Source organism: Dermacentor variabilis, chromosome 8 (genome assembly GCF_050947875.1).
Source record: "Dermacentor variabilis isolate Ectoservices chromosome 8, ASM5094787v1, whole genome shotgun sequence".
NCBI lineage: Eukaryota > Metazoa > Arthropoda > Arachnida > Ixodida > Ixodidae > Dermacentor > Dermacentor variabilis.
This window is the reverse complement of record NC_134575.1, coordinates 32,502,376-32,530,291: the sequence shown is the minus strand read 5'-3', so window position 1 is coordinate 32,530,291 and position 27,916 is coordinate 32,502,376. Positions and strand designations below refer to the sequence as shown.

Genomic DNA, 27,916 nt, shown 5'->3' with positions numbered 1-27,916 from the left:
AAAAAGAGAAGCCCGCTATACGCGACGCCGTTCCCTGCGGGCTGTTGCGATCGTGAAAAGGACAGAACGCAGAGCAGCTAGAACTAATCCTCCGGCGACCCCATGCGGATTGTATAGATATGCATATTGTTCTAAACTTTCTTTCTTGCTTGCTTTTCCGTCTTGTCGAGTGGCACAGATTCTTCTTGGACATCCAGCAACCACTCCCGGACGGCGTTTGCTGCTGGTTGCGGCGCTCGTGGTTCAGAAAAGAAAGAAGGAAAGAAAAAAACGAACCGGAAGTAATCTTCTCTGTGTGGCCGTTGGAAGAAGTTATGTCTGGTCATTAAGAAAAAAAAAAAGAAAGACCGGCGCGCCTGCTTTTACCTTGCGGCAGCCTCGCTAGTGAAGAGGCATGTAGGTATAGGTTGGTTGCTGGCCGGGCGGGCGGGCGAGCGATCGCCCTGCGCATGCGTAGTGCCGAAAGGCTTTCGGGCTATAACCCTAAAAGGAGACCGCTCACCGGGGGTGTACGGATGACGGAAGCCGTTGACTCGTCGTCGCCCCCGGGAGTCGTTAAGAGGGAACGCCCTTTCTTCGAGGGGGCCGTAATTAAAAACCGCGAAAGCTCGCGTAAAAGGGCGTGCTCGGTTTTCTTCCCGTCTTTTCTATATTTATTTTTCTTCGAAAGTTGCGAAGTCGGTGCGCGTTCGAAGTAATACAAGAACCGAGAGAGCGCGTATCTTGTTGTTTCGTCCTGCTCTGAGAGTCTTAAATAGGTATACTTTCTTGGAGTGCTGTATTCTATAGGCCTTTTTTTTTTCTTTTTTGCTTTGAGACAGCCTTTTAAGTAGGTGTACGCTCTTAGCACGCCGTGTTCCATCGGGCTGTTTCAGGTCTCAGACGGCGGGCAACACCCCTTGCGGTTGAAGCAATAAAAAAAAAAGAAGGAGAAGGAAACAAGCTGGGCAGCTGATGTGCATCTCTCTCCATCACCTTCTTTAAATGCAATAGTAATCTCATTTGCGCACGTCTCCAATCACTTTCCTAAATCTGGCCTTTGAAGCTGTAAATGGTTTGCCTACGTGGTAGGTCCTTCGTGAAAACAATTCAAGCCAGTAAATTCATTTGCATGGGTAGATATTTTGTATGCGATATTGAATGCTATAACATTTTTTTGTTTGCCCACCTGATTTCCCGAATCTGGCTAGCTATCTGGCCTCGAAGCTTTACCGGTAAGCGGTGAGAATAAGAAAAAACAAGAAACCCTACGGCTGCGACAAGGTACACTGCAACGCTGCTCCACAACCGCATCGCATTGCCCACAAAAAAAGAAAAACGAGGAGAAGGCCATCTACAAAAAAATTACGACCTAAACTTCCCTAAGGGTAGTTATGGAGGAGGAGGAGGAGGAGGAGGCGGAGGAGGAGGAGGGAATAAAGAGAGATGGCAGGGATGTTAACCAGAAATGCGTCTGGCTGGCTAACGCGGTGGGAATCATTATACAGTGGCTTCTTATTTGCACGTTTGCCTGCTAAACGTTCTTGCTTTTCTTCCTCCGTTACATTAGGAACGGAGGAAGAAAACATGCGCGCTACGTCATGCCCCACGTCATGCGCCAGAACAGCCTATCGCTGGCTCTTCTGGCCGCGTGACGTAGAACCGACGCTCACCTTCATTGGGCGAGGCATGTTAGCGGTCCTCGCGAGCGCAGGAGTAGCCGTGGAGAGTCGCGGGCGGCGTCCGGTGTCCAATAATTGCGCCAATGAGCGCGCGCTCGTCCGCGACAAGTGGGCGGGGCTTCGGACATGGTCGCGGATGGTGTGGCCTTAATTCGTGCCCAGAGAACCCAGCACCCCCGCATTGTTGCGTGGTCACGAGACTCGCGTTAAGTAAACACTTACTACTAAAGTAATACAGATTGGTCATGTTCAAACTCCTAAATTAGCTTATCACTTCCTACTCTTCACAAAACGAAGAATCTGAATGTATTTTAAATTGGATTGAGTAACTAGTACAAATATACTGCTGTTTTCTTTTTCGGTGATGTAGACATTGTTAGATCTAGTCTAAGTATGGCACATTATTTGGCCGAATTCCTAAGCGGAAAACTTATTTTTTAAGGTGAACCGAAAAATTGAAAATTACCTTGTGTGACCTTCCTGAGAGCTTCGTACGTATAATGCTTCGCAATAAAAAGCATGAAGCAGAAGATTATGATGATTAGAGTTGTAACCTCACTTTTCTATATCCCAAAATGGTTTTAATGGATAAAACATCTGTCGAGATGTAAATCGCACTTAACACCCACCGCTAATACCGGATGTTTTTTTCAATACGCATGTCCACTCGGTAGATACGTTTATGGTTCAAGTAACGTGAAAGAACACCCTATAATATGCAATGGTGATCAAGTGATCAGTAAAACAATATATATGTGCAAAAGACCCACACATACACATGTGCGTGTGTTTTTCACATATACTTCGAAACTCATTGCTCAAGAAGATTCATTGTTATTCAACAATTAGTTAACATCATTTAGTCAACTTTATTGTTGTGAACACTCAACAATAGCTCAATAATACTCAATATAATTCAACAATATATCAACAAAATTTAGTCAACGACTTTATTGTTGGAAACTACTCAACAATGACTCAATGCGATTCAACAGTATATCAACAGAATTTAGTCAATTTTTTTATTGTGAACTACCCAACAGCTTTATTGTTGAATTATTGCTCTGTGGTTTCTATAATTATTGAGGTATTGTTGAAAGCCTATTGAGTCAACAATTCGTCAACAATATGCCAACAACATTTCAACAGTAATTTTCATATTTTCGAAAAGGTATACGAAATTTGAAAACGGGAAGACACGTGTGTCATACTTTAGAGTATGCTGTCTGATTCGGGGTCATAGGCAGTGAATCATCCAGATGATGATCACGAGGTCGTGGGATCGAATCCCGGCCAAGGCGGTCGCATTTCGATTGGGGCGAAATGCGAAGACACCCGTGTACTTAGATTGATCAAGTGCCCGTTAAAGAACCCCAGGAGGTTGAAATTTCTGGAGTCCTCCACTGCGGCGTGCCTCATAATCAGAACGTAGTTTTGGCACGTTAAACCCCATAATTTAATTTTTTTTAGTCATCCATATATAGGACACCTAACCAGACTCGCCAGACTCACCTTAACTGTCGTATATATAGTCGCAATAAATGTAATAAAATCTTACGAGCTGTGTCGTACTTGTATACCATAAAAATTATGGGGTTTTACGTGCCAAAACCACTTTCTGATTATGAGGCACGCCGTAGTGGAAGTCTCCGGAAATTTCGACCACCTGGGGTTCTTTAACGTGCACCTAAATCTAAGCACACGGGTGTGTTAGCATTTCGCGCCCATCGAAATGCGGCCGCCGTGGCCGAGATTCGATCCGGCGACCTCGTGCTCAGCAGCCCAACACCATAGCCACTGAGCAACCACAGCGGGTCTCGTATACCATTGCACCAAATCTACCATATCACCATTCTCATAGATAGTCATCGAACATAACTTCTGCAATATTTTTTTTCTTGCGCACAACAGTGTTTACGTTCACTGACAACGATCTACTCTCTACCTTGTGCATACTCACTAACACCGAGTAACTTTTGCCGACTCGCAACATGTATCGTTTATACGTCTGCCGTTGCCTGGAAGGAAGTTAAATTATCAGCGGCGACTGCGGTGCTTTCGTGCACGTTTCCATACTCGACCAGGTTGTGGAAACCCAACATGATGGCGGCCTCCTTTAGCCAATCAAAGAAGGTGGTGCTGCCCTTCGAGCCAACCAGACATGAAAACAACGCGGAGAATTCGACAATATGGCGGAATTTCACAGCACCTAATACCTGTGTCACACGGGCACATTTGGAAGGCCTTCCAGTCGACGGTCTTCGAAGCGGCACAACTCTATCGACTCAAAGGAGTTGTCGCGCTGCTACACGGCACTTTTGAAAGGCCGTTGAGTGGTTCAGGTGTTTCTCGCAAAATTGTGTGGCGCCGCGGATCTTTATTTTCGTTTTCATGTCACGAAAAGTTCAACAGCATTAAAACCACTTAAAAGTGCTATGGCGGCGGTATGACGGCAGCCGGCAGCACATGGAGTAGAGGGAGAGCGTACCAGACAACATGAAGGAAGGAATGAACATAAGCACGTCGCTGTCGTCGAGAGTATGTGCAGTTCGCACATATCAAGGGGCAAAAATACTTTATTCAATAATTAATAACACTCATATATAGTATCTTTAGAGCATTTTCGTTTTGATTTGTTCTTTCTAACCGTGGAGCACGAGTACACTGTGAACGAGAGGGCATGTTCGCGCTGTTTCCGCTTCCGTTGCTCAAGGCTATCGAGATTTCGATAGAGTTGTAGGGTGCTCCGTTGACCCGATAGACTATTGACTCGGCGGCCTTCGAAACCGCCCGTGTAGCAGCTCAAACTTGACCTTTGAGTCAACTGACTATCGGTTGGAAGGCCTTCCAAACGCCCGTGTGGCACGGTTATAAGCCGGCGACAACCTAAGAATCCGATAACGGCTCCACCTGCAAGAGCGCAGTACACCTGCGCTTCACCTCTGAAAGGTAGCCGAGCCAGCTGGAGTAAACCAACAGATAAATGACTTTGCTCCGCTAATAGAAACGACAGGCTAACTGGAATATAAAAGTTCGTTGTTTCGAGTTAAAATGTTGCATTTGGCTGAGAACTGATGTCCAGGATCCTCCATCAAATTTGACAAGTCGTTCGGGTTTCACCCTAAAGCCAGAGACACAAGGACATATCTGGGATCTGATATGCGATCTTTCGCCTTCGTTTCACAACGGAAAGCATTCATTCGTTACCCATTCTTCGTACTTTGTAGGTGTTATCGTCATTGTGACTCACCCCCTTATTCAGAAATGCATCTTGGAGCCCATGTTTGACTTGATATAAACGACGCCTGATGTGAGTGCACCCGAGACCCTCATTGAGTTTCCTTTGGAGCGTTCACGACAGGCGTCATTTAAATCAAGTCAAGCGTGAGCTTCAAGTTAAGATGCGTTTATGAATACGGAGGTCTGTGTTCGTATCGCCTTTTGTTGAAATAACGTTTTCTGAAAATACAGAGTGGCCGGTGCTCAAAATTTCCGAGAACTGGAGGGAGAGAGCAGCCAATCGGCAAGCGGTTAACTCCCAGGAAGTTTACGTGGCTGGTTTGTCGTCTTCCTTGGGGACAACGTACTAAAAAAAAACGAAATGTTTCTCGCCCTCTAATGAACAAAATTTTTAATATGAAAAAAATGTATTTTTTTCTCTAGCTTAAATACGTTCTGAAATACTACTACGTATGACTACTACGATTTATTACTGTTAGTTTATCTGCATAGTCACTAGGTGGCGTTGCGCACAGCGAAAAAAAATCGACGGGAACAGTGGCGCGCTTTCAACAAAGACATTGCACATCGCAGTGTCCGACTGGGCCCGATCCGGTCTTGGTGCGTCAGCGGGAGCTGTTCAACGCACTCACTGTTCGTTTCCAGAAACGAAAGAGACTCCGGAATTCGCTTTCTGCCATCTCTTCAAATGCATTTCGAACCTGCAGCCGCACTGCTTTCTCCTCAGGTAACGCCAACGCAACTACCGAAGCTCCCATTGCAAGCGCCATTTTTCTCGAATTGGACCACGGATTAGATCCGAACGTGCCATTTCGTAGCCGGAGCCGCCGTTTGGACTCAATCCAATCCACCAGACGACGTGCCGTGCGAAGCCGGTCTCGTAGCGAGCGCATGATCTCTCCGACGGAGCTCTTCGCGTCGCGTTATGCTCCCAGCAGACGACGCTTTCAAAGTGATTGACAGGAGCGTGTCGTCATTGTGATGTCACCAGGAACGTGGCCGCGCCCCGCGGCTGATGACGTTGGCGCGGACTAGGCCAATCGCGTGAGGCGAAAAGGAATGTTCTTTCCGAACAACGATCTCCGATCGCGCCCCTGTACGAAAAAAAAAAGAAAGAAGAAAGCCGTTAAAAAAATCAAATGTGAAAGTTCGTGTACAAACAACGTTATACAAGCGACGTACGTCACGTGTGTACGCACCCATGCGGAAGTGCGGTGTATGTCCTCATTCTTCTAGGCCCTCCGCCAAGCGCAAGCACGTTAGTGAAATAAATGAACGTTTAAAAGTAAACTGAGTGAGAAAAATCCGTAAAGTACGACTTACGCACAAGGTGCAGACGTCTTAGCTTCGGACTGTTATTTCGATTGTACGAGGAAAACAAATCTGTTACGCGGAAGGTGAAAGACGGAGCCCCTTTTCCATCTGCCGTTTGAGTTCTGTCTGAGTGGCTGCGGCCGCTACGTGGCGGTAGCGTTAGTCCAGCATGCATACTCATTCTAGTAAGCCTCCCACCTATAGGGCATGCGCGTTACAGAACTAATTGAACTTCTCGAAGTAAAATGCATCGGAAAATTAGTATCGTACGACTTGCACTCAGACATGGTAGCGTCGGATTGTAATTCTAATATACGAGAATACATAATTCTTTTACGCGGAAACTCGAACAGAAAGCCTTTCAGCTTCAATTACGTTTTTTTGGGTGAGCACGCCACGAGAAATCCCGACAAATTAGTCGCTAACACAGCTTCTCTGTAAAACGGAAGATCTCTTCACATCGTGAAAATAAGCGAGCCTAATTGGCTGGCGAATCTATGCCAATTCTCTTTGCATTGGACAGCGCACGTATGACTTTTTTATTCTTATGTTGCCTCGGATATAGCGGCAAAACTTCTTTCACTTTCTTTTTTTCCCGCAGTACTAAAGATACCCGTAAATATTACACCTTGCACATTCTCTTAATCAGTCTTTAATGCAAGCGATGTTGACGAAGATGTAGATGTAGAAATCACCTCCGGCAACATTGCAGGGATCTTCTCTGAATCTCTTCAATGGTCTTACTCTTTTCGCACTGCTGACTTCACTCACATAGTTTAAGCAGAATTATTAGCGAGTGTATATTAGCATTACGATAGCTTCCCCAAAATTACCCATTATATAGCTGTTATCGTGACCGGCTCCCTGTCTGTATGCACAGCAATTACTGCATCTTCAAATTCAGTCATTCTGCGAACATTTTGTTCGATAGTACCTCCGTACTTTCGGCAAGTACATTTGCTTTAAGTGCCGGGACAGGGTGCATTGGACTTGAATGAAATGGCTGGTTCGCTCGCTCGAGCACCCCTCAACGGCCATGTCGTATCTGTTTTGCCGACATCAGCTTATGTCACCGCGACTAGGTATAGAAACTTCGATGTATCGCCCAAATTGCGCAAAATCAATTCTAACGCGGGCTTCTGAGTTCCACCATCTTTGTTTCCCGTCGAATAGCAATTGGTGGCCTTCAAGGCAATTTGAAGTTTTCTTTACAAAATTTAGAGGTCGTATACCGCCCCAAAATTTTTTTTTACTTACACAGGTCTGGTCTCGCTGTGTCCCCTCTATGTTCTTTTTTCAATGTACCTGAGTCTATTCAGCATTTCTTCGTGCCGCCGATGTTTAAGACATCTTAGAAATTTCATTTCGACAACTTGAGCTATCGCTAACCTCGCCAACCAGTCTTTATTTTGGGGCGGCTTCACTGGGATCCGACCACGGGGATGCTTTTCTCCCAGTTTACGATTCCATTAGAGAGACAAAAAAAAGTGTCTTGCTGAATTCTTAAAAATTATAATTTTTTCTATTATTTTCCTTCTCTATGGTAAACTATTTTATCTCAAAATTCTTAAGAATATTCTTCTAATGTCCAAATCATTATTCTTTAAGCCCGGCTCTGCTATTCAAACTTAGTTTTGTTTTAGTTCTAAACATATTTGCAACCACCTGGTCCTTGGGCCCCCCGTAGTGCGGGCATGCAACCGGCGTTTGGAAACAAAACGAAAACTACACAACATCGTCCTCCTCGTCGTCTATTTAGGTCGACGTCCGAGATCTTTCTCGATCCGTCTTTCTCCACGAGGTTGCCCAAACAATGCTTGTGTCCATCGTCGACATTCTTCTCTCAAAACGAGGAAGAAGGCAGCACAACGAACGTTGCAGAAATATATACATCGACTCTTTATTTTCCTCCCGGGCTGCCGATCTTTAAGGCCAAGAAAAACTCTCAGAAGTGTCATTTCGACAACTCGTGCTATCGCTAACCTCACCAACCTTTCTTCTCTCTGTTCGCGCGTGTTCGGGGGAACTCAGCCGCACGTATGCTTTTTTTTTTCGCAATTTACAATTTTATTAGGGCCACGAAAAGATTACTTTGCTGAATTCTCAAAATTGTTAATCATTTCGGTTATATTATTTCTTGGTGTTAAATTATTTGATCTCACAGTTCTTTACATCCTTCTTTTTCAAATTTCTAAACTTATATTTCTTTGATGCGTGCTCTCCTATGCAAAATTTAGTTAATTTACAATCATAATATCTTGTGTTATTGCATTATATAATAATTACGTCATTCTACAACTAAATGCACTGTATCTCCTTAATGCTGAAAACAGTTCTGTTCTTTATTTTGTGTTTTGATCTTCATGCTTATAACCCCCCTTGGAAGTTTCTTGTTATCGTTATCTGCCCCTAATGTAATGCCCGATTCTGGGCCCTTAGAGTAAATAAATGAAATGAAAATGAAACGAAATAATCAAACGCATGGGAAACCATCTGCCTCTTGGCCAATTGCCCGTATGTGGGTAGGAGCCAGTGTTTGGACACAAGAACAATATATACAAGTTCATTAGCTAGCCGTGTGGAGCCCTCGGTGAAGCCCTCCTCGGCGCTGCTTGCCGGTTTGCTTAGATCGTTCCGAACGCATCATCCACCGGGATGCATTGTATACGTTTGTGACCATACCATCATACAAAATAGGACACTGTGAGGAAACGCGGTGTGTGCGTGTGTTGTAATTTTTTGTGCGTGTGTGTGTGTTCAGACGCTCTAATAACCGTTATATCGGCGGTTGATGGTCCCTTTTTTTTTTTTTTTTAGAACAGTGGACAATGATAGAAATGCCGAAAGAAATGTGAAGGACAGCTTATCTGGCGACTCCAAACCACGTGACGCAACGCCGGATATTTTGCGCGCTGGTTTCCTCCGCTTTCGCTATATGACGCAGTAAACCACGCAGTCGAGGGACACGAGGAGCGCAGAATTCGGTCGGAACCGTGGAACGGGCAGGATGTGCAACACATTCTGAAGAAGAGGTGCGACTTAGAAATGTGCGCGACTGTGTACGTAGCGTCTGAAAGGTTGAAACAAACGGGATCCAGGACAAAAAAAAAAAAAAAACACGAAAGAAAAAGAATATATTCTCTGATTTTGTTTGGGCAATTATGCAACGCCCGGTAATTACTGCGCATGGGACCTCTGGCGGATTGGCGACTGCGTTCACCGACGGCCGCACAACGTCATGCAGCAAATAAATAACTAAACGAAAGCGAATACTTCGGAGCGCACTGGAGGGTAACCGCAAAAGCGTATCAAATCGGCCGCCACGATATACGCACTGCCTCGGAAGGCGTCAGTATGCTGCGACCGACCACCGGACAAACAAAAAAAAAAAAAGTACTTCCCGCGTACCTCCCTAGCAGACGAGGCCTGCGCGCCGCTTCGTACTTGACCCCGTACGTAACCCACATCGGCGCGAAGGAGTCCCTTGATTGAAAGGCCACCTGTTCGGCTGTCCACGCACGCGAGCACACACGGACAGACACACTCACTGACGCACGCGCGCACAGACAACGCTCACGCTGCCCTCTAGCGGCCTTCGGCGATTTTCGCGTTATTTGTCGGCATGCACTGTACAGCACGCTGTGTACATTGCTTGATTGTTCTACTCGACCAGTTTTTAACGGGCTGAACGCGTCTTGTAAGCGATGGGTTTTTCGCAGCCTCGACTCTTCACGGGAGAAGATTGAGGAGGTTTTCGCTTTCCGTTGCCGAACGTGCCCGTCTGTCCGTCTGTCTGTCGTCTGCAGTATAGTCGCGGCTCCGCTATGTACTACATTCGGGGCAGGGCCCGACGGATAGCTCGGGTCACCGACGACCGCCACCGTACCACACCTATTCGACCTTTTTTGCATAAGAGACGCGCCGGCTTGAAGTCTGGTAGCCCCGAAGAAATGCGGTGGCGGGCACGGGGTGCGCCGTTCGTGCTTTTCCCGCGCAGAAACGCTTTCACCCACGTTTTCTGCCCCGTCTGCTCCTTGAAAGCTCTCCTTCTCAGCCTCCGCGCCGTCTGTCATGTAGTAGAGGTAGCAATCGAAAAAAAAGAAGTAGCAGAAGACAGAAGACAAGCTCATTTGCCCGCTCGTTCCTTTCTTGCTCTCTCTCTCTCTCTTTATTTATTTTTGTCTTACCTTTTGCACTATGAGAGAGAGCGAGGCGCTGAGATTGTTCTGTTCTTCCTTTTAAGCGTGTTGCGCGGCTTCAAAGGGCGAGCACTTGTCTGTCTTCCCAATACCGGCGTTACCTCTGTAGGTGGCCTTGAGATGTCAGGAGTCCATGGGCGTTCGCAGACGACTTCTGTTCTTTGTCTGTTTTTCTTTTCGTATGACTCCGCGTGCAGACGGCGCACAGAAACGGAAAGTCTCGACCTGTTAGCCCTAACCGTACGTTTCCTTATATTGAAATGTGCGAAATAGTAGTGATTTCCAGTTCACAGTGGAAAAAGAAAAGAAAGAGAATGTGTGGCCCCTGTGTAGCATGCATGCTCCATGCGATTGAATTGACAGGAGATACCCGAACTTTCGCAGTCCTTGTATGCCTTAAGGCTGCCCTTCTACCATTCGGTGTTTTGGGCTGTTATCACACGCCTTTGATGTCTTTCCCCTTGATTTCAATAGCATCGAGCGTACTGTGGGTACATCGCCTTGCTATTTTACTTTATACGTCTGTAGGCCATGAATGTTTTATTCAATGGTGACCGCATGTGTCTAACTGAACTCTGCTCGTTAGTACTTCTCTATTTCGCCTCTAAGCTCCAAAACGGCTAATACGATGCGATGGATATTCCGAACCTCGTTACCAGCGCCTGTCACTACAGTTAGCCTAAGGGATTACATTGAGTTCCGGCAACCATATCTTCACACGTGCTCGGTGCTTCACTGCAAGTAATTCAGGAGAGAGAACACAATATAGACAGAGGGGTTACCTTTAGCTCAATATTTCCTTTGAAAGGGCGGTAGGTGATGGGCGCAACATGTTATTCGCGGCAGTGAAGTTTCGAAATTGAGAAACTATTCAGGGGTCGGAAACCGATTGGAGCCCACCACTACAGCTTCGCTTGGAACCGAAGCCTATTTTGTTGGTATGACAATCAATCAATCAATCAATCAATCAATCAATCAATCAATCAATCAATCAATCAATCAATCAATCAATCAATCAATTGATTGGATATGTTATATCCTTGCTCGATGTTCAGGCGTACCGATCTCTGAAGTTGAAGCGCGCGCGGACAGAGAGAACGAGAAGTCTCAAGTTATCTGGAGTGGATAGCGTAGCTAAAGGCTGTGAAATCCACTCCATATGTAATAATAGATGGAAAAGATAGCTATATGGGCTTGTGCGAAAATAAAACGCAAACTGACACGATTACTGCAGGACCACCTACAGAGTCTTATTAAGCACTGCATTCCGCAGGAATACTAGAAGCTCCTTTGTAGCGGGCGAAGCAGAGTCACCACGCCGGCACGGTCGAAGGACGTCTCGCACTTGTCTTGACGAATGTTTAGTGTGTTGTTTACGACAATCATAAATTTGCAAACCACCCACAACTGCCAATCACACGCTAAAAGGCCTCGTAAACATTTATAGTGGCCATCACTCCGAACGAGTACCAGAATCGACCCCCCCCCCACACACACACACACGCACACGCAAAGACAATGTTCAGGGGTATTACGAGCCAAAGCCTTGATATGACTATGAGGCAAGCCGTATAGTTGGGGACTCCGGATTAATTTGGACCATCTGGGGTTTTCTATCACGTGCACACTGTGCACGGTACACGAGCGTTTACCCATTTCGCCCCCGTCAAAATGCGGCCGCCGCTGCCTCAGGGATTTGAACCCGCAACCTCGTGCTTATCAGCACAGCGCCAAAGCCAATAAGCAACCACGGTGAGTAAAATCGACGACAGAGTGGTTGAAAATGGATTCGGCGAAAGCAACTAGGAATCAATCTGCCGGTATAAAATTAAGTGGTACAGCATTAGCTAGCTAACTAACTAGCGAATGGCATGTCGCTATTTGGTTTCGCATGAAACCGCCAACGCTCGACGGAGCAACGGAACAACTTTAGTTGTACCGCTTTCTTTTCGAAGATAAGCTGCGCCAATAGACCTTTAATTCTGCTCGGGTATGCCTAACCTAATCTAATCTAACCTAACTCGGGTAAGCCTGTATAGTGCTGCGCCTTCAACAAAACGTGACAAAATGGCCTGAAGTGTGGCTTCCCGGAAGTGGCTTACGTTTTGGGTGAAGCCGACTGCACCTGCACAACTAAAGCGGTGTTCTTGCTGTTTTCAATTGGACGCAGCGTACGGTTGCATAAATGTTACGAAGCTGCAGATGCCTTCGACGCGTTATATACTTTCAGGCGCACTGTGCTTTCTGGAACGTCGAACATAGCTTTGGGTTAATATGCAAAGATGGCGAAGCATTGGAGAAGCAATAAGGGGGAAAACTGTACTGGTTCTTTTAAAGCAAGTCCTTCTTGTCAAGCTATATCTAGAATATCATCGTCATATTTGAAAACTATACGATCGAAAGAGCGCCTTGGCGCAACTACTTATAATCGGTGACTCAACCGCTGTAATTGTAGAACGCGAGACATCGTTTGTCCGTCGCCTGCTTAGCCGCAAGCAGACGTTGCGCACTTCCCGCTGCGGATTATGTAGATAAGGTACGCGCTTTCTCTTTTCGGCTCGTCGTCTTTTGAATGGCCAGCTTTCCTGGAAGAACCCGCGTAGGAAGAAAAGCGAACAAGCAAAGGCGTCGTAATCTATCAATGGCGTCGTCTGGACCATCTTAAACAGACTCATGGAACAGACGACGTCTGTTGCCATTCCCGCTAGAGGTCGTCCTGCTGACCACATACTTATTTCAGACTTCATTACTGCAGAACGGTTCGAGAAAATGCAAATAAGCGCTCACTTGAGAACAAGCTCGAACCGACGTACGTATCCCCGACGCCGTTGGAGAAACGTTTCCTTCATAGATGTTTGCAGTGGCTCAACGCCGTGGCAGGCGCAGAAGCAAGGGCAATGTGTCATCTGCGTTCACTTGTCAGCAGACGACACAGTCGTGCCTCGCTCCTCACTCTTTAACGGTATAACAGGTTGCGCTGGCAGGTATGACGTTGGCAGTGATATCGAATTCAACGAGGCGCCGCCGTATATCATCGAGGGTGACATCTTGTGGGGCCGGTCCTTTCGTGGAGTGTTGTGAATTCGGACGTAGGCAAACAATTATCGACCGTTCGCAGGCGCTTATGGACTTCCAAGACACGACAGTTAGGGATAGAACATTCCTTAGATCATTGTACTGTACAATCATACATAGCCGTCCTTTTTAACGGTCGACGAGAAGGACCTTGCTCATTGTTACTTTTCAGTGCGCTCTTCCTCAAATCAAGATAAGAACGTTCGAGTTGGTTAACGTTCCCTTCAGCGGGACCTGTGAGAGGTCGTATGTAACTATCCAACTTAATCATAGAAAACTAGCGCCGGCTGATGTACATTTTTGCCGTCCTAGTGAAGAGAGGCTTTTCTATAGATATCTGCTAAAAACAGATAAAGACAGGCGCTGACTGAACCACATCGTTGGGCAATGAAATTTCGGATGCGCCTTGTGTTCAAAAAAGTTCTAAGATCTGTGTTGTCTTAAGCAAATGTGATTGTTCTAATCGGTGTTGAAGAAACTGTCGCAGCTGCCTTGTAGTTAGCTGCGTTCCAAGATGACGTCACGTTTGGAATCGAACCTCAAGGCGTGTTAGGTTGGAACAAAAAAGAAACAAAAGCAGCCATTAGCCTGCGTTGACAATCTTCCGTCCCCATCATTCGACGACAAACTGATTGTTGTCGTCTATTGCACTGCTGCTGAATAACTTTTTCTGAGAGCCATTTCACCAGCACTATAAGTGTAGCGTACTGTGCTACACTGTTCAAATAGTCTGCCAGCGTTTCGAAGAGTTGCCATTATCCTGTTAAAAATTGAGCCCAGTTCATGACAAGGCAGTATTAGCGTTCGAAAAATGCAGTTCCTAATTCTCAAAATTTTCCGTCCTGTCCTCTGCCATAACTGCGTCGTTTTCATGCAGCATTTATAGTACTTGCTACAAATAACTCCTTACCATCATCGAATTGGTCAAATTAAACTAATGATAAAGCAAGACCCGCACAAATACAGTAGCGTTATTCCCAGCGACTGGGGAGGCTTTGAGGACACAGCGTAACATTTGCGACGAACGGCACGGATTGAAACCCGGCCGAGCAAGTTTTCCTGCATTATGCAAGCATGTCTTATTCGGCTGCGTATTGTTTTCTTGGCATAACGACAGGCCGTCAACGTCAACCTGCATCCTGTCCACTGCGCCACTTTGTCGTCGTAGTCGTCCGTGGGTCGCTTCTTCCAGGACACGGCCACCGCCGTTCAAGCGAGACGGTGAGCTCGACAAACACACACGTCTTTCGAAGAGCACGTCAGTGGTCACGGCGCGACCAAGGCGGTCATCCATGCAAGAAGACAACACGACGACGCTGCTACCCGCATGCTTGGTCGAAAGTTCGAGTCGACCGGCGATCGGCTTGTCGTGTGCTGCCGCGTAGCGGAGGAGAGAGGAGAGAGAGAGTGATTGAGGGAGAGAAAGATTTTTCTCGAGGTCACGTGGATCCCAATAGCGCCTTGCGAGGAGAGGCAGGTTGATGGTGGACGCGCTTCTTCTCACTTGCTTGCCCGTGGAAGCCTTCTCTCCTTTCCGCTGGGGGCTCCCGTCACTGCTGCCTCCTCGCCATCTTTTATTCTCTCGTCTTCGGTGGTACGGAGGCCGCCGCCGCCGATCTACGGAACGGGGCGAGGGAGCCAAAACGAGGCGTTTTCTTTCTGTGCCTCCCGAGAGAGGAGTTGAAGAAAAAATACTGAGCAGCACGTCAGTCGACCGCTCGGCGTGGTCGCGCGTGGAACTGCTGGAGCGAGGAGCGTGGTGGCGTCCGTCCGCCGACGTCGTCTGCTGCTGCGGCGGATTGGCCGTTTTGTGTCATCAGCTACATCGCGCATCTGTTGACAAACCGAGTGCGTGTAAAGAAGCATGCGTCTTCTGAAGACCCCTTGAAGCTTGATTGTGCTTTTTTTTTTCAACTGTTGAATTTCCATAAGAACTGCGGACAGAGAGGTGTGTCGGCATCGTCGTCTGCTGCAGCGCTTCCGCTGCTCTATGTCGGCTGCTCCATTGCATCGATTGAACGTTTTCGACTGTTAGGGCGCGCGTCTGTTCTCGCACATCAACATTTTTTTTGCTTTTGTTCTTTTATTTTGTGGTGCTACTGATGGTGAAATGAATCGTACAGCGGACACAGGAGTGGTCACTTTAGACGGGTCGTCCGTAGAACGTCCGAGCTCCGGGATTTCTCTGCTCGGAGTCACCGAGTGACTACGGCTGGATTTTGTCTGTTGTCCAGGGATACAGTGCGAAGACGACGCAGTGTTGTCACGAAAAAAGTGTAACGCTTCTTTTTATGGGTGCACTGAAGTGAAAGTGACCGGTGTTAACCTCCTTCCCAACAATCGCGGTTGTCACCAGCTACGGCGGAGTGTATAAGAAACCTGCAAGTAGTCATCTTGGCCCTGCAAAGGTAAAGCAACTGTTTTATTTTATTTTCTGTTTGGTTTGGTTTCAACTTTCGGTTTCGACTATTAATCCTTAACGGGATTTTAATTACAAAATATTGCTACTTACCTGTACCAAACCGTTAGATGGGAGCTAACGCAACTCACGTACACGTTCATAAGAATACATATCGCATATAGGCTAAAGGAGGACATCGTAGGGTGTCGGAGAGGTTCTGCAGACATTATATATTGACTACTTCAATCTATTTTAATGGTGAAAGAAAGCGTCAGATAAAGAACTCAATATTGTACTCCGAAGGTATGAGGTATGATCATGCCATCAGTAATATTGAAGGCATCACATCAATAAGGTAGTTACATAACGATTTGTTGGCAGTTGACTGCCTACTGTAATTAACTTATTGGAGCAATGGCGACACGTTTAGTTACGTTGGCAGGAAGCAGTTCATTTGCATAGTGGTTACGCGCTACACTACTGATGACTCGTGCAAGAAGCTCAACAATACCAGAATGATAATTTTTTCCATGTGTTTCTGGATAAATCCAACCTTCACGTAGGGTCACTTCCGCTGGCGAGCACTTCCTCGTGGCCAGCGTCTCACTTCCATACAAGGTAACCTAGAACTGGGTGTTTGTTCTGCTAAAAGAAAGAAGCAAGGATAGGCAGCCGGCACATTCCTCAGTTTGTTGAATAGAGCGCACGTTACCATGTGCAGTTCTCGGGCAAGCTAACTTTACCGCTAAGATACCGATAATAATAAGTTAAGACAGTCCACAGATAGTCTTGACTTTCACTAGGCTGCTTATCACAGACTCGTCCTTTTAGCCTTAGAAATTGTATGGCCTCCGTGTAGGAGATGGTTGTTAAAAGGTATATGTACTTTGGTATAGCTTTGGTCTACACACTTGTATGCACTGTGTTGAGAAAAAAAAAAACAACCTACGATCATCGCCGACAAAAAGTGTTATGACGTACCTCCTCGGGCTGTCGTTGATAGACATTCTCTAGACGTCGTAGCCAAACGTCTGCAGGTTTTCTGCAGATAGCAAAAGGCGCGTGGCCTTGAAATAATAAAAATAACGATTGTTTGCGTTTAGCAGGGTACGATGTTTGGCTATCTTGCGCATAGGTACCAATGCGTGTAGCGCGAAACGTAAGTAAAAGGAAGAGCGACTGAATTGAAAGAGCCCCGTTTTCTATCCATTTGTTCCTGTTCCTAATTACCTTTCGCGCAACACATCTTGACAGATGACAAATAAAACTTCAGATAAGATTCGAAGACGCACACTAAAATTACACCCAGAAGGTTCTGCGAAAATATACTATCAGGTGCGGCAGCTGCTGAGGTCACCTACTTTGGCTTTGAAATCAATGTCGTCCCATGGCTTTTTTTTTTTCCTTACTGGTCACTTTCTCTTTTCCTCCGATAGAATGTCATTTTCTTTTTTTCCCTCTTGGCCAACGACTCGCGGAGCTAGGACGGATAACGTGTTCCACGATGTGAAACGCTTTCTCACGCGCTACCATGCGATGACCCTATTCGAGTATGGCGACAACGACCACGTGTCTTTCTTCGCGAACGATTAGCCGCGGAAATCCCGGCACGAAGACAGATCGTTTATTTTTTCTTATATCGCGACGCATTGACAGCTTGTCCACTTAGATACATAGTCTTCTTAACAACCCCCCCCCCCTTTCCCCTGACTTTCCCTTTCCTCTTCGGCAGTTGTTCTTCGAAGGCCCACCACGCGTCTCTCAAAATAGCAGTCGCACCTGCTCTAGGCTAAGCTGCACAACGCGAAGCTGCGCTCAGTCCTCGAGACTGGGGTACAACAAGCGTATCCCGGAGCAAAGTGTGGCAGTGGAGACTTCGTGCCGTGGAGGAACGCTGGAGGGAATCCAGGCGCCAACGCTTCTGCGTCGGCGCCTTCAGAAGTGTAACTGTTTGTCCAGGCGTCGGGGAATGACGAATGATGTGCGCAACCTGTCCTGAAGCTATGTCCCACAGCAGGGCATATTTATTTATTTATTTATTTGCAAAATTGCTAATTTCGCTAGAGTGCGTGGAAATTTGGCAATACCGTACACATTCAAACATATATCAGTACATACACAACGCTTAGGTACACAGCTTCATTCAAACGAAACAAGAAATAGGCGCATATATATATATATATATATATATATATATATATATATATATATATATATATATATATATATACGCGCAAAGGACGCCAGAAGGAAATTCTGGCAAAGGCACTTTCGTTGCGTCGCCCGAAGTATGACTGTTCGTCCCTCGTATTAACGATGTTCATGGCATAATAGCCTGTAGCGAACTTCCCACGGCAGGGTATGCGCACGCGTCTAAGAATTTGCTCCTGAGAACATCAGAGGAAATTCTGGCGCTATGTGGTGGCTGCCTTACCGCCGCCAAATACATGACGTTTCATACAGCGTGGGAATCGTATATTGCTCTGATTCGGCAAAACTCACACCCTTCGGGCTTCGAATGATCTCGTGTATTCGTATATATATATATATATATATATATATATATATATATATATATATATATATATATATATATATATATATATATGTTTGGGAAGCCCAATTTCTGTCGCAAACTTGTGCGCCAACAAGTTGCCTTCCGTGCCTTCTATTTCCGCCATTGCTGCTTCAGAACGCTCTGAATATTATTGAAATCTGTAAAGAAAGATCATTGCGCAGGGTTGATCAATTATGTTTTATTTATCCGCACGGAATGCGACGATAGCGCCGCCGTAGCCATGTTCGCGACCTCACAATGCGCATCTTGTCTAATGTCGGGAGTGGCAGAGAAGTGGGTGGGGAGTTTCCTCGGTTTCGCCTTTTACGATAGCCCCATTTTGTCCCGCGCACCGACACAGTTGGCATGTATAGATTCCGCGGTCATTGATCTTACCAAGGTCTCTTCGGCCTTCGCTCCAAGGAAAGAAACAAAGTATATGTACACAACAGTACCGATCGGCATGCTCTGTTCGCGATGTTAGCCACTCGATAATATTGATAATCGAACGCTGTGCAAACAGCTGCGAGTTTTGTCAGAAGTGATTGAGATTTCGATCGAGGTATATAGCGCTCGGCGACAATCGAACGTACGCAGTTGACAAAGGCATCGGTCAAAAAACAAATTAATGCGCAAGGCTCATTCAGGAGATTAAGCGGTCGAAAGGGGAAGGTTAGTGGGAAAGTGGGGCACGGTTTCTTTTTCTGTTCCACTAACTCTTGTCGCCGATTCGCACAGCTTGAGCAAAACCTTATCCGGGCTTTGAATTCAAGGTCCAGTGATCGCTGTTCGTAAGGCGCTCGGAAACCTCTCTTTCTTTCTCCTCCGTTTTCGTAGCGTAATCGGTAGGCTCATTTGCATTTGCGACGAGTAAAATTGGGAATGCGGAAAGCCGCGGCGCAGATAGCATCGACAGGATCGGTTTCGTTGACCGAGTCATTGCCTTTTCACGAACGAGTTACAACACCTGAATTGGCAGCTCAAATCGCTTTTATCGACCGAATGATTGCCGTTTAAACAGAGTGCCCATTTCGACGCAGAAGGGCAGAATACGACAAGAAATACAAGAAAGCGCAGCAGACAGTGATCTCTAAATAAAATGTTATAAACGGTAAGACGTAAGAAATCTCGACAGTGCCCGCATCGTAACAAACCGTGGTCTCTTGTTTCCCTTTATCGAGCATCAAACCTTCTGGATCGAGACGCTGGATAACACGAAGGCGGGCAATTTAAATTTATAATTGTACGAATGCGGACTAATACTACTGAATACTACTGTACGAACAAATTATACAAAAGTGTCATATTTGTCCACAATGTCTTATTGTTCCACGAACGGCTGGATATCTTTCGGTATGCGTAATGTCGACATAATATCGAATCGCGCTACAGAAGTACCTGCAGTATTAGTTAGCCTGTAGTAGTTAACTAAACTAAACTAAACTAAACTAATTAGTTAACTGTTTTCTTAGTTCAATTTAGCATTACGAATTAGGGCTGCATTTTCGTTAAGCTTCATATTCTCAATAAGCGAAAAGAAAATATAAGTTGTCCTCTCGGCCGCTTCTACTTTTTATATTCCTTTATTAAGAACATCAGGCTTATCGTAGATTTAGCCCTAACGAAAAGTTTATAACTGCTATTTAAAAACGGGCAAAAATGTGGTTGCTGCTAAAAGTCGATCCCCTCAGTTTTCCTTATTCCTTTATTGCGATATATGGACACTCCAGGCGCGTTCCTGTCGTCGCCGTCGGCGACGCCGTGATGTTCCGTACTAAGTTTCTTTCATTACACGAGTTTCTGTGGCTACGACAAACGTTTCTGACGGTGACGACGGCGCCTCCTAGTATTCCTCAAATATATATGCCGTTACTGGAAGATAATAACAGATAGTAAAGAAACAGCAGAAGCCCTATAGCGTTTTTTATAACTGCAGGAACAAGAATTTTGATATAACGGTCATTTTGAACACGTACTTGCGTAACAATCTAAATTTAGGCTCCAGAAAGTGAGCGCCTTGGAGGAAACAAGAGCAGCGACGACGAGGCCAATAATATAATGACGCAGCCAATCACGGTGGCGAAGTCTTACGCACTATACAGTCCCCTTTTCCGTGGTTTTCTCGCATGGGCCCAATTAGGCGCCAGCGTCCTTTCATTCGCGGTGACGAGGTAAGCGAAACTCCATCGCCAGCGGCCCTTTTCATACCCACAGGGTGTCGCCCTCGGATAACTCGGAAGAGGACGGACCGCGACTTGTCTTGGCTACGTACTTCGTACCTCGCGGTATGCGCAGTTCCCACGCCGCCAATTTTTGGCCTTTCCGTCATCTACTCTTTTCTTTCGTTTTGTTGCCTGTGTGCGCCATCTTGTTCGTTTGTCTTTTTTTTTTTCCCTGTTGCGGCCGGTCCGCAGCACTGAGCCACTTGCTGGAGGCCTATGCACCGGCTATATGATGCGGAGATAGCGAGAGTCGACCAGAAAATTGCTGGTCTGCCTCGCAGGCGAGTCACCTTCCCTTCACCCCACACCCCCTCCCTAAGCAAATTGGCCCGTCCAATTTTAATGGACGCTTATTAACCAGATCGCGGCGGCAGCGCGCGTATAGGACGCGTACAATCTATTCGTCGCCATCTTTCTTTTTTTTTCTTGTAGTTTTTCTATCTTGTTTTTGTTTGCTTGCGTCTTAGATACGCGCATCACCTCGGGCACTTCTCACGCCGAATTTTGCAGCAGCAAGCGGTCGCCGCACACACGACGAAAGGCGATGTCGTCTTCGCTGCGTGGGGACATCGAACTGTAGCGCGGTGCGTATACGCCGGCGTCGCATATATGTATGGACTGTCGAATCGCGCGCTAATTAGCTGGCAACTCGCATCGCTTATGGTCGGCGGCAACGGAACGGGCCCATCGTATAGCATCTCTGCATTGGTTAAGCCTTTCAGAGGCCACACTTAAAGGCATCGACTTTCTGGTTCACTCCCTGCCACCCTTTTCTTTTGCTTTTTTTTTGTTTGCCAGCCCATTGACCCCGGCATAACCGTGCCATTGCGACACGTTCATAGCGTCGGAAGTATGCCGCGGATAATCAATTACGCCGTGATTTGCAGCGATCTGTCTCGCTTTTGACTGCCGCGAGAAGAATTCGGTCCCTTAATTGCGACGGTATACCGGTGCCTCAGAGGCTAGCGGTCACGTGACCTTAAATACCTCTGACGGTACGTTCCTCGTGCAACAAGCACTGCACGTGGCGCTTCTATTCGTCTGCATGCTACTCCGTGTGCGAATGAGACACCACAGAAACGTTTGTTACACGTCATGTGTGCTTGTATTGTATAGAGGTGTAGCGGCTAGTTGACTTGTAGTGCGTATAGCTACGGTCAGTGATTAAGATGGACACACACACACACACACACACGCACGCATGCACGCACGCACACACACACACACACACACACACACACACACACACACACACACACACACACACACACACACACACACACACACGCACGCACACACACACACACACACACACACACACACACACACACACACACACACACACACACACACACACACACACACACACACACACACACACACACACACACACACACACACACACAAAAATCAGGTATACGATATAGCTCCCACGGCATTGTCTTCTAATAATACGGCGGTGTCTTCTAACCTAATAAGAATAGGAAAACGAGACAACAATAACTTGTGTGGATTACTTGTCCGCATTCTACAAGTCTCCATGGCAACGCGCCCGTATCTCTTAATCACCGCCGAGCTTTCCGTCGGGATCTGAGGTCTGTGTCGACAAAGGACCGCCCGGCATCGTTTTGGGTGTGTACCACGTAACGTGCTTGGGACACAGCACGTATCGTGGCCGATGCTATCGGGAACACTTGAACAAAAGTATCGCGCTAACGGAGGTCGTTTTTGTGGCACCTTGGTACGTGCTACGCAATAAGACGTCCACGTGCGATGAATCTCTCGGTGACACTGAGGTCATTTGTAGGGACGTGAAAGAGGATTACTGTGTCAAGCATGTCTCTCTAGAGAAACAGAACAGCCCCTCTATGCCATGTACGGAAGCTTGGCAAGGCAGGTAACGATGCCACCTCGAATCGCCCGCGCTGACTCGTCGTGCATTTTAAATCTGAGCTGCTACTACTACTACTACTCTGCTGTGGGTCATTGTTTAACCTCAAGCGAAGGACTGTACTGCCTTCTGGAGAAACGTGAGAATCAGCATAGTTTTGAGAAGTAGGTCTGAGCCATGATGAGCGAAGTTTTATTCGGGGAGACGATTGTTGTCTTCCTATGGGTGGAAGGCCTCCTCTGCAGTCCAGGAAGCCTCGGGTCCGAGCCGTCCTCCTCGCCCGGTCTACCAGCGTGTGCTGGTTATCTGGTGCTCCAACTGCTCGACGGTGGGTTGGGAGTCGGGTGGTTGGAGCACGGCGTGTGGCCATTCCCGCGTCATGTGGGATACCGTACAGGGTGCTGTGCAGAGTTTGCATTGACGGTCGTATTGAATAGGGACTAAGATAAAAAAACAAGCAGGCCAGAATCCGATAAAGTACTTTAAAATACGCAACGTCACATTGACGTGCCGAAGTTTATATTTTGGCAATAATGCTCAATGTACAGAAAGCGTCAGCTTCGTTTCTTTTCCTCTAGATATCAATGTTTTTCCGCCAAATGAAAATAGAGTTTTTAAAGAACAGTTAGTTGTCTATAACATTGTCTATAGTTTATCTTTTGGGTCCCTTAAAGTGAAATAGAATGATTTCGGTTGTGCACTGTATACTTAAACGTCATCTCCCTATACCCCCCCCCCCCCCCCCCGATACAATTTATTTTGTTAGTTACCGTAATTTGGAGCTGTTTGCCCGTTTGTTGTGGGACAGCTATTCTGCCAGCTATCCGGTTGTAACAGGTAGCGTCGAAACGTGTGTGACACGTTAGATAACTTCACCGAAAGTGAACCGTGGGACAGTTACTGTGACGTCACGATAATAGATCGACGAGCCTTTCAAACTGGCAAGTCTGAAAAAAGACGTTGAAGCCTGCCAAGTAGAACCAACTGTGCAGCCTCCTCCTCGAACCGACGTGGGTAATTCATTCATTAGGTTTAAGGTATTTAGGTTTAAGGTATCAGGTTTAAGGTATTTAAGGTTTTAAGGTTCATTAGGTTCATTCATTAGGTCATTCATTCATTAGGTTTAAGGTAGCATGTAACACACATGCTCTGCGATACACCGTAGTGAGTGTCTCCACGCAAACTTCCGACTACCTGGGATTTTTTTGACGGGTAATAAAGGTCTTTACACGAGCGCTGTCGCCTTTGGCCCCCATCGAAACGTTGCCGCCCCGATCGTAAGGCGAACCCGCGACCTCCTGTTGAGCAAGCAGCACAACTCCATGAGGCCGGTAAATGACAGTTTAGCGTCATTTCCGCAGCATATTATTGTTATTCGTTTAACTGAAGGTGTATGGTTTGGGACTTGCAACTCTCCAAGCAGTAATGCGTCATACGTTCGTCGCAGAACGGACGCAGGCTTCAGCTCTATAGGGACTTCAGCTTGTTCACGCGGTCACCGCTAGTTCTCACGCTTTGAGCTGGCGTCCCTGTCCCGCAGTCCTGTCACCGTGCGCTGTGCCTTCGTTACCCGACACTGTCATTAGGGCTTCATTTCTCACGTGTGGGTCCTGTGTTCAAGGCCGAAAGACTAGTTCTGCAGCGGCCACGTCCGCGTGCTCGTCACAACGAAGACCGCAGTCGTAGTGACCTTCGAGGTCACGACGACGGTGCGCTGCATATAGGCAGTGGACAAGGCTCACCACGGGGACACATCTATACTCACACGTCTTTAACAGTTGGGTAAACTTCACCACCCGCTACTCGTACGTTAAAAAAATATGAATGACGTTTAGCGTGTACTAAAGTATTATATCTTCATGTTAAAGTTTTTTTTCTCGAATGGCAGGACCTGTCGTTATCGACATTATCGTGACGTCGCCCAACGTCGTGCGTCGCCAGTGTTAACCGACAGCAAAAGCAGTTAGCGCTAGGGTTGCCAACTATTGAGCGGACGAAGTCGGGATGGAGGGGAGGGGCGAGGAGGCGGAGGGAAATGGCTGGCGACGACCGACCCTTTCAGTGCCAGAAGCGGTCAAGTCTGTATACGTGCAACAAATCTGAACAAATGTTTTTTTAAGTCTTAGCGTGCCGCCATTTGCAACAAGAAAACTGTGCAGGGGCCTTAAAACTATTCCGATATGTTTTTATTCCAATCTCCTCACGTAAAATTTACGTTTTCGCGGTTCTGTGACGCCGCGTGACAGACAGGAGAAGTGGACGCGGCCCAAGGAGTTTTCACCAGTAGCAGAGGGCTAGTGGCGAAAAGGCGTCGAATTAGATACAATTATTTTTCTTTTGTTTGGTCTAGTCATGCATAATCAGTGTGTACACGTCATATCAGATGGGGAGCGATCGCGGTTTTCGTGACGTCACATGACAGAGAGACGAAGTGGGGGAGACCCAATAAAGTTTTCGACCGGTCGCGGTGTGCTGCTATTGCAGAATTGGAATAGAAAAGGTTGGAATAGCTTTACGTTATAGCGACCCAGTATAGTTTCCATACTAACGCGGCTACAAATACGGATACAGGTACTGCGAACGCTTACAACCTACAACAGAACTAGACCCACGACAAAATAATCCGCTTTTATGTTTATGAAAATGCAGCCGAACACAAAGAAGAGGAATGTGCAAGCGAGGTGTCAGGTGTTATGAAAAGGAAATCTGGTCTGTTTATTGTTATTCAATAGCAAGTCGGGACATTTGGCCGTCCCGACTGAGTAAAGTCGGGACACGCGACATTACTCAAAAGTCGGGGATGCCCCGCTAAATTCGGGACGGCTGGTAACCTTAGTTGCGCGCGCCTTGAATTAAATTTCACATTGCCGAAGGCCCTGACAGACGGACGCAGACGGACGCAGAAACGGACGACAGACGGACGACATACGGCAGAAAAAGAAATGCAGAAGGAAAGCGAGAGTCTGTTTTTTTTAACAGGCATGATCCAGAAGGCGCTGCCCACTACTATTTTAGGCGACCAAGCACTCCGCGGCCCATATTTTACTCTGTCGTCTACTATGCTCATACCCGCAAAACGTTTCGTCGTCAGCATCTCGCGCATTCGTTACGCGGGCCACGCTTCCCGAACCTTCTGTTTCGATTAACGAAACCAGACCCGTTTTCTTTTCCCTAACCAGTGGTTACGTTAAGCAACCGCAGTGTGTTCGAACCACATTTCTCTTTTTGACGTCTGCTGTTGCGACGCTTCCGCGTGTCAAACATGATATACTGTTTCTCAAGAAGAACGGAGTTGGCGTTGCGGTCTGCATGGTGAGCAGCGCACTTCTGTTCGCTTCTTCGTCATGCGTTGTACTTGAGTAATGAGAACTCAGACTCTTGTTTTAGTTGTTGTTTTATTTCATTCAAGTTATAAGCCGTACGAAACAAGTTGTTCATTGGGCCCGTGACTAACAAGAGTCATGCAAACGTGCTCTTTTATACCATTAAAACAATTCTCAAAGATGGAGACATTGTCGGACGTTATTAACGCATTAAAAAAATAAGCAAGAAAAAACGATTATTTGTTTTTAAGAGTGTTCTTTATTAGTACTGTCGCTGCATGCGCATGATATCCGATGCTGTTGTCGTTCGCATTACCGCATTGATAGTTTCTTTTAATGGCGCGTTGTTGTGTGGTCTGCCATGCATGTGATAACGTCGTTATCTGTGCATAAACCGTTCTTCTGCTTCTTAAACAACACTGTCTGCGAAAACATTCAAAACTATATCTGCAACTGTATCGCCTGCTCGAGACGCAACGAGGAGTCGGCGCCGTATTTTTGGGCCATCTACTTCTACCACTTTAAAATATAGTTGTACATCGCCAAAAGTTGCGAAGGGTTTGACCGAGGCCAGTTAGTCTCATACAGCTAGCTGGGGAAAGAAACAAGGGAAAAAACGAGATAAATACAATGACAGAGTGAAAAACACACCGCACCTTGGTATGAGAGGAATTAGGGAAAGAGAGATGAATAGCGCTTTTTTTTAATACGAGAAAAAAAAAAGAGGAACGGTGAATTCAACTCCGTATTCGTTGCAATTAGGTTTGAGGAAGCGCGTCGTCTGCTCAACACAAAAGCGCTGGTACAAGGGGGAGCGATATACGCGTGAACTTTACGCCACAATGCGTTATCCTCCACAGCAAACGGAATACACGAAATGAAGCAGACGACGAGAAGGTAAGAAGCAAAACGTATAGGCTTGAGGAGCAGGCCAGTCTGCGCGTTGAATGCACGCTTCTCCTACTCATCCATCCAGGCGTATACTCGTGTTCTCTGTTGTGGTACACTTCTGTTTTTTCTGTTTTTCGTTTTACGTTGAAGCGGTCACGCAGTGCTCATTTCGTTTCGTTTTTTTTTTTAGTTTATATTGCCAAGCTTTACCATCTGCTTTTTGCCTTCTTTTTGCCCTTCTATTGTTAACGATCGTCACGGTCCACGTCCCTTTCCCTGGTGCCGTCCATTTGTGCCCTCCGCCGCTCATTGAGTATCGTCTGCTCGCTCGCTGCGCTAGCAGACGGCGCGAAAATAAACCGCGCTAGCAGTGGCGTCGTCTGCTCCAGCGAATCGCTCGCTACACTTGTTTCCGGTATACACCGTTCTGTCGGTCGGTTGGTCGGTCGCACATCGGCTGCCATACTTTCTGGTGAACCATGCATGGCGGTGAGCGTTTGGGCTACACCTGCCGCGAGACTCGGAGCCTAAATGTCCAACGAGACCGAATTTCCAGCAGCAGCCGGATCACATGACCGGAGAGGCGAAACGTCCTACGAGACGGAATGTCCAGAATGCCGAACACAGACTCAATGTCCAACGATACCGCATGACTTACGAGATGAAATATCCGACTACAAAAGCGCATGCATGCTTCGGTCTTTGAGAGTACCCATAATCCGGCAACATTCGCTCGCGCAGAAGTCGAGCTGGCAGCGCAAGTCGCGCAGTCACGTCTGGAACATCACGATGGGAATGAGAATTGGCTCAAGCACTTAGCATTAACAACACACCAATTATTTAGTGTACTTTGGAGGCACCTCTAGTACACCAAAGGAGCAACGGGACAACAAAGCTTGAACCAAAAGACTGCCCTGATTCAGGCTTATCACCACTCCACTGCCCCTTTGGTGTCCTGCTGGAGATCCTGTGCAGCGTGCTTTATTGTAATCCCACGAAGGGGCTCTCCTGGGGCTTCCGCTCTCCGGTTACATGTGCCCTCCCGGAGCAGTATAGTCGCAAAAAAAAAAAAAACGCCATCCTCGCACGGTGACAGGTCCGTTCTATGTTGCCAGATTCTGGCGACACGGAATGTGCAACGA

The 27,916-nt window shown here is 46.8% G+C and overlaps 1 protein-coding gene across 3 annotated transcripts in view; it reads left to right on the top strand.

The window, feature by feature from the left end:
- mwh (multiple wing hairs) overlaps positions 1 to 27,916 on the top strand; it is a 262,524-nt gene that overhangs the window by 47,748 nt on the left and 186,860 nt on the right. The window contains exon 1 of one of the 3 annotated variants that reach the window (XM_075701660.1): positions 15,116 to 15,897. The exons of the other annotated variants lie outside the window; for them this stretch is intronic. The gene's annotated coding sequence lies outside the window, so the exon portion shown is untranslated. Of the gene's footprint in view, positions 1 to 15,115; positions 15,898 to 27,916 lie in introns of those variants that run through there. 3 annotated transcript variants of the gene reach the window in all.